Consider the following 7,445-nt stretch of genomic DNA (forward strand, 5'->3'; position numbering starts at 1 on the left):
GGCAATTATTAGAATATGTGAGGTCTAATATTAGTCCCATGAGTAAAGATTGTGGTTCTGTTATTAAGGATGTATAGAAATAAATGAATACAGCTTTTTGGGAGGTTAATATGATAATATACATCTGGCTAATAATCCCAGATTCTTGGTTAATGAAGGCATCCATTCCCATTATAAAATTTATTATGGATATAAAGGTTTATATATGTTACCTTGTCCTTTTTATATTTGATACGAATTAATACCGGTGGAACTCTTTAGCACATATTGATATTTATTTAGATTAGAGCTGGAGTGGATTAAAGTCCATATCCTTATTTTTCTTTTTCTACATATTTTGCTCCATCATAGGTTCATTCACAGTTTTCTGATTTGTGTAAAATTCACGCTTGGATGTGAAAAGCTGCTCTATTTATTAATTTTCAACGCAATTGGTATGTATGAAAAATTATGGGTCAACATTTTTAATGTGTATTATACCCATATAATATTGGAAATGTGTTTTCCATTATAGGTTTAAAACACAATTGCTTTCAGAAATAACATAATTTGGCTCAGTAGAATGAATAACATCTAATCATCTGCTGAATGGGTATGTATAAATATATCATTTGGACAAGATACGCCCCCCGTTTTAGTTTACAAATGATGAATATGATAAAACATCTCGAATAGCTCCATCTAGCTTGTAAGTGACGAAAACAATAAATTCCCATAATCAATGGACCAAATTTAGAGTGTAATGTGAACATAGACCAAAAAGGAAACATCATATGTTTATTATTCAGTTTTGTTATCCTACACCCCTCCTCATTCGTTTTTCTTATTGTTTAAATTTACAGATATTCCATGTGGTGAGATCTAGTACGATATCACTTTTAAGTGTTTTTATGTATCATTGAAGATACGTTAAGTTGCTTATCCATATAGTGATCCTTTGGTATGTATAAATTGTAACCGCAAAGAATATAGGTACATTGCTGATTACTAAAACGATATATTTATAAAATACTTTCTGCATTGTTTAGATTATAAGTACAACCCCTGATGAAGTCCGTAGGACGAAACGCGTTGGGTTAAGACAGCGGTGTTTTGTCTTGTCTTCGAGGAAGATCAATCATTCTGTTGCTTTGTGATTGAAATGTACTGTTATCAACATTAATATCTGTACAAAACTTTGTCGATGGTCACTGTAGACATATTGTGACACAATGTATTCTATTGTATTTTATTAAATAAATATAATCTATTTTTTATGAAATTTCAGTATAAGTGAGATATGAATTTTCATTATAAGTGATAACTTTAGATATACCAAAGGGATTCACTAGCGCCCTGGGGAAACCTCACCATTCCTATTTACAACCTTAGTACCCCGTCTAACAGGGGGTACTTCCCCTAAGGTGCAGCTGTTTATTTATAGCGCGATAAAGGTCTTATTTCTTCTCTACAATTTGTTTTCCTGTTAGCAAGACCCAAACCGCAGCTTGTAGGCAAAAATGCCGATTTTTAAGGATAGATCTAAGAGATCATTGAAGGTTAGGAATATTTTTGAGGAGGAGGAACAGGTGTTTCAAACTGATGAAAACGATTATTATGGCTATTTAAATTTGGTAGAAAAATTAGCTATAAAAGAACTAAAAAATTGGTATGATATTATAACATTGGAGAAGTATCTTGAAGTGGGAAGAGTCCCGAGAGGACTCAGACTACATAAGAATCCTACTATAGGGGGAGGTAATGAGGAGTTTATTACAAATTGGAATGCTATACTAGATGGGTGTTCAGCAAAATTGATTGCTTTAATTATTTCCGAAAGAAAACGTGAGCTCAATCATTTGGAGGAGGAAATTAAAAACATTGAATCTCAGGCAGTAAAATTTGAAAACAGTGAGGAATTCAAGCGTGATGTGTCAGATTTACAATATAAATTGGATAATATTGAGAATGAGATTATTTCACGTAAACAAAAAAAGTTCATTCGAGACAAAAACGATTATATTTCTGGTCAGATCCATAATTTACCCATTCAGGAAGATAGAATTAATACTGGAAGGAATCTATCCTTCAAAACAAGATTTGGACAACAAGATAGAGGACGACGGAATGTTCAGAACTATGTTGATAGACAACAGAACTATAGACCAAGACGACAATTTCAGTCACTATACCCGAGTAGAAGGGAAGATTTTGGAAATTATAGGAGTAGGATCCCATCCAATTATGGTTATAGGAAGGAATATCATAATTACCGTACTGATTACAATAACCATTGGTCTTCCAGAAATAGAATAGATAGTGATTGGTCGTTCACACCAAGAAAACAACCACCGAAACGTTTTTTAGATGGAAGACAGATACAAACTTCCCTTCATCCAACAAGAGGAAGAATTATTCGATCGAATAGATTCACCCCAAGGTATGAAAAGAGGGTACAATGGAATAGGCGAGGATCTAGAGGTGGTAGAAAAAAGCCCCAAAAAAAGAAGGGCATTGTTCAACCAAGAGAAACCCAGACAGGGATCATCAATAATGCAGAGAGACAGCTGTCAACAGCGGAAAACTCATTATTAATGAAAGGTCTCAAGTTCGCACCAGACTCCCATGTAAATAAATTTAATTTATTTATAGACCTGAATAAGTATATAAGAAAACTTACGATTCAAAGACACTTCTTAAAGAATCCGCCGTATTTAAAGTCAACCCATGAAAGAGCACCCCTGGTTAAATTGCCTTCCAAATTCTATCCAGTGGAATCGAGAGGTAGCAATCTCGACATATATTTTACGAATCGGTGAAAGATGACTTTAAACAAATGAAAGTACAGAATAACAAGTTTCAAACCAATCTCAGTACACAAGAGAAAGGAGCATTAAAATCATTAGTTAAAGATCAAAATATTGTCATCAAAAGTGCCGATAAAGGAGGGGCAGTAGTCCTACAAACGAAAGCAGCATATATGGACGAAGCCTCGAGGATCCTTGATGATGGCCTTACTTATATTGAACTACCATCCAACCCTATTGTCCAATATCAGGAAGAACTTAAAGACTTACTCCATAAAGCCCTGGATGAAAACTTAATATGTAGACAGGAGTTTGATTACTTGTATGTGAAATTCCCTATAATTCCAACGTTCTATCATATCCCGAAGGTACATAAAGATAAAGCCAAACCACCGGGACGCCCTATAGTGGCAGGGATCAACTCCCTGACGTCCAATCTGTCACACTTTCTGGACCTGAAACTGCAACCATATGTAGTTAAGCTTACCTCTTATCTAAAAGACTCAACAAGTGTGCTACGAAAATTGGAATCATTCGCCTGGTCAGAAGAATTTTGCTGGCTAACTGTGGATGTTCAGGCATTATATTCTTGCATTCCTCATACTAAAGGCCTTGAAGCTGTAAAGATGACACTCTCAGCGGATCCTGACAAATCCCTTAAGGAGATTGAATTCATTTTGGAAAGTATAACATTTATACTAAATCACAACTATTTTGAATTCAATGAGAAATTCTATTTACAACAACAAGGGACCGCGATGGGGACCAAATTTGCCCCATCATACGCGAACATCTTTATGGGAGTCTGGGAAGATCTATTTGTATATAATTCAAGGTACTCCAACAATATATTATTCTATCAGAGAGATATTGATGACCTTTTATTTATCTGGAAAGGAGATACAGCCAGTATTGGAGATTTCATTTCATATATACATACGAATGACTTCAATTTAAAATTCACCCATAAGGTGGACTCTAAGAAAATTGATTATTTGGATTTAGTTCTAATAGGTGAACCTGATAAAATAGTCAAAACTAAAACCCATTTCAAGGAGGTGGATGCTAATAGTTATATACCACAGTCCAGCTGCCACCATCCAACATGGAAAAGAGGGGTCCCATTTGCCCAATTTGTACGTTTGAGACGTAATTGTAGTAGTATCAATGACTACTGGGAACAAGCAATGATACTACAGAAGAGATTTTTGGAAAGAGAATATACTCATGACCTAATTCATGAAGCCATGAACAAAGCTTCAGGGAAGAACAGAGAACAGATGCTACAACCACAGATTAGAGGGCCTGAAAACATCAGACGACCGGTTCGTCCATTCGTTACTCAGTACAATCGGGAGAACTACACCATCCGAAAGATTATGGATCGGCATTGGGGTATTTTACTAAAAGATCCGATTTTAGGCCCCACTTTACCAAGAAAACCAGACATAGTTTTCCAAAGAGCCCCTAATTTGAAAAGCAAAATGGCACCCAGCAGAATGATTAGTTCGGATATTCAAAAATCTCGAGCAAATTCTCTCATTCCCACTAAGGGATGTTTTCCATGCTCAAAGTGCATATGTTGCAAATTTATGGGACGAAAACCTTTTGAACATAAGATGGATACAGGAAGAACATATAAATTATATCATCTGGTCAACTGCAACACAGAGTTTGTAATTTATAGGATTACCTGCAGTTGTAATATGTCATATGTAGGGAAGACAAAAAGAGCAATTAAGGTCAGGGTGCAAGAACATATGAGAAATATAAAACATAAGATAACCACACACAGCTTGGCTAGACACTATGGAGAAAAACATAATTCCGCAGTCTGTAGGGAGAATTTCTCTTTCACAGTACTAGAATTTATACCAGTGGATACAAGAGGTAGTAGCCGAGAACTCACTTTGGCTAAACGTGAAACATTTTGGATCTACACCCTTGACACCCAGTCCCCCATGGGCCATAATGAGGGCTTAGATATTGTTTCTTTTTTATAAATCCAGCTCTATCATGAAACATTAATAAGTCTATACCCAATTTTTCTCTTATTATTCCTAAAAGAATAGATATCAGTAAATTGTCCAAAAAAGTTAGAGTAGCATGAGGGTACCGTGACAGTTGTAGGAGTTTGAGGTTGAAGGGCATATGTCCATACTGTATATGTATATATATATATATATGTAAAGACATGTTTTTTATGTTAGATACTATGGTGCAATTTATGTAAATATGCATGTTGCTGTAAATAGAGGAGCATGAGATTATATGCCGGGTACTCTTTATATAATTAGAGATGTCTGCACCACGCCCTATTAGGTTTGTTGCCACAATCATATGAGACCGATTAAATAATGGTAATACTTAGTTCATAATTAGATACAATTAAGTACATTAAGTATAGGAGTAAAGGGATCAAATAATAATAAAAATTAATCCAGTGAATTAATTCACACTGAATCACATGTGGTGAAATTGGAAACTACAGATTGGGAAGTTATATTGGGTTTTTCAATTGATCTAATTAATTGGTAAAAAAATTAATTAATTAATTAATTGAAGAAATTTATTAACACAATTGAATTAAATAGGTTATAAATAAATTAATATGTAAATCACCCTAATAATGGAGACACAATCCTATTATAATAATTAATGGGATTTATTCACACGAAACGTTCACGAGTAATCATGATATAATATTAGAAGTGATTAAATATACATGTAACTTATAGGTAAATCACACATAAGATCCTATATTAGATATTTAATATATTCTGATCATTTTTTGATCATCTCCAATTTAATTAGAATATATCACTATAGTTTTAGTATATACGATAGTTCATTATAAGTTAAACCAGTACACCATATAATTATTCACATTAGGGATTATCAGTAATTTAAATATTCACAAATACAATTTAAGTCTGGTGTAGACTTGTAACATAGTGACCCCTCAAGTAGAACGCATGTAATATAGTGACCCCTCAAGTAGAACGCATATCAAACTCATAGGCAACATACATAAATTAAGATAAAGTATTTAAATCGGTTTGCTCGGATTAATAAAATCAAGTCTGGTTCACTTTTTATGTAGTGATCACAGCATAGTTACACCGAGCGGATTCCACATACGTGAGTTGGAACGCAAATATAGGAAGTCCATGAACACTGACACGCATGACGCGCCGAAAGACGGAAGCGCGTCATGGTCACACGGACGCGGTTACCATGGCACCGCGCTGTGTATTGAGCCATGGAGCTTCGCTATGACACGGTTACCATGGCACCGCTCTGTGTATCTAGTCACGGAGCTTCGTCGCTTGGCGCGGCTGCACAGTATGAGACTTATAATTACAGGAAGCACTATAGCGACGTGGAACGCACGCCAGAAGGGAGTAGTGGAACGCAATTATATAATTAATCATTTTATCTGTAAAAAGGCCCATTACCCTTTAGAATTGACTTGGGCAAAACAAGCACCCAAACTCAGTTCCAGTTAATTCAGCACACAGTATATTATATGAAGGATTAATAACAATATAAACACTATAAATAGATAATTCAATTAAAGGAAGTGATGTCATTGGTAGTGAGGTTTAAAAACCCAGCCTTTTCAGTTCAAGTGTGTGCAGCAGCTAGGAACTTTACTGAATACAGAGAGGTAAGCATATTGATCTCATGGTCCTTTATATATTTTTTCTGGTGTGTAACTAGAAATGTTGGCAATTATTAGAATATGTGAGGTCTAATATTAGTCCCATGAGTAAAGATTGTGGTTCTGTTATTAAGGATGTATAGAAATAAATGAATACAGCTTTTTGGGAGGTTAATATGATAATATACATCTGGCTAATAATCCCAGATTCTTGGTTAATGAAGGCATCCATTCCCATTATAAAATTTATTATGGATATAAAGGTTTATATATGTTACCTTGTCCTTTTTATATTTGATACGAATTAATACCGGTGGAACTCTTTAGCACATATTGATATTTATTTAGATTAGAGCTGGAGTGGATTAAAGTCCATATCCTTATTTTTCTTTTTCTACATATTTTGCTCCATCATAGGTTCATTCACAGTTTTCTGATTTGTGTAAAATTCACGCTTGGATGTGAAAAGCTGCTCTATTTATTAATTTTCAACGCAATTGGTATGTATGAAAAATTATGGGTCAACATTTTTAATGTGTATTATACCCATATAATATTGGAAATGTGTTTTCCATTATAGGTTTAAAACACAATTGCTTTCAGAAATAACATAATTTGGCTCAGTAGAATGAATAACATCTAATCATCTGCTGAATGGGTATGTATAAATATATCATTTGGACAAGATACGCCCCCCGTTTTAGTTTACAAATGATGAATATGATAAAACATCTCGAATAGCTCCATCTAGCTTGTAAGTGACGAAAACAATAAATTCCCATAATCAATGGACCAAATTTAGAGTGTAATGTGAACATAGACCAAAAAGGAAACATCATATGTTTATTATTCAGTTTTGTTATCCTACACCCCTCCTCATTCGTTTTTCTTATTGTTTAAATTTACAGATATTCCATGTGGTGAGATCTAGTACGATATCACTTTTAAGTGTTTTTATGTATCATTGAAGATACGTTAAGTTGCTTATCCATATA

This window comes from Pseudophryne corroboree, chromosome 1 (assembly GCF_028390025.1).
Source record: "Pseudophryne corroboree isolate aPseCor3 chromosome 1, aPseCor3.hap2, whole genome shotgun sequence".
NCBI lineage: Eukaryota > Metazoa > Chordata > Amphibia > Anura > Myobatrachidae > Pseudophryne > Pseudophryne corroboree.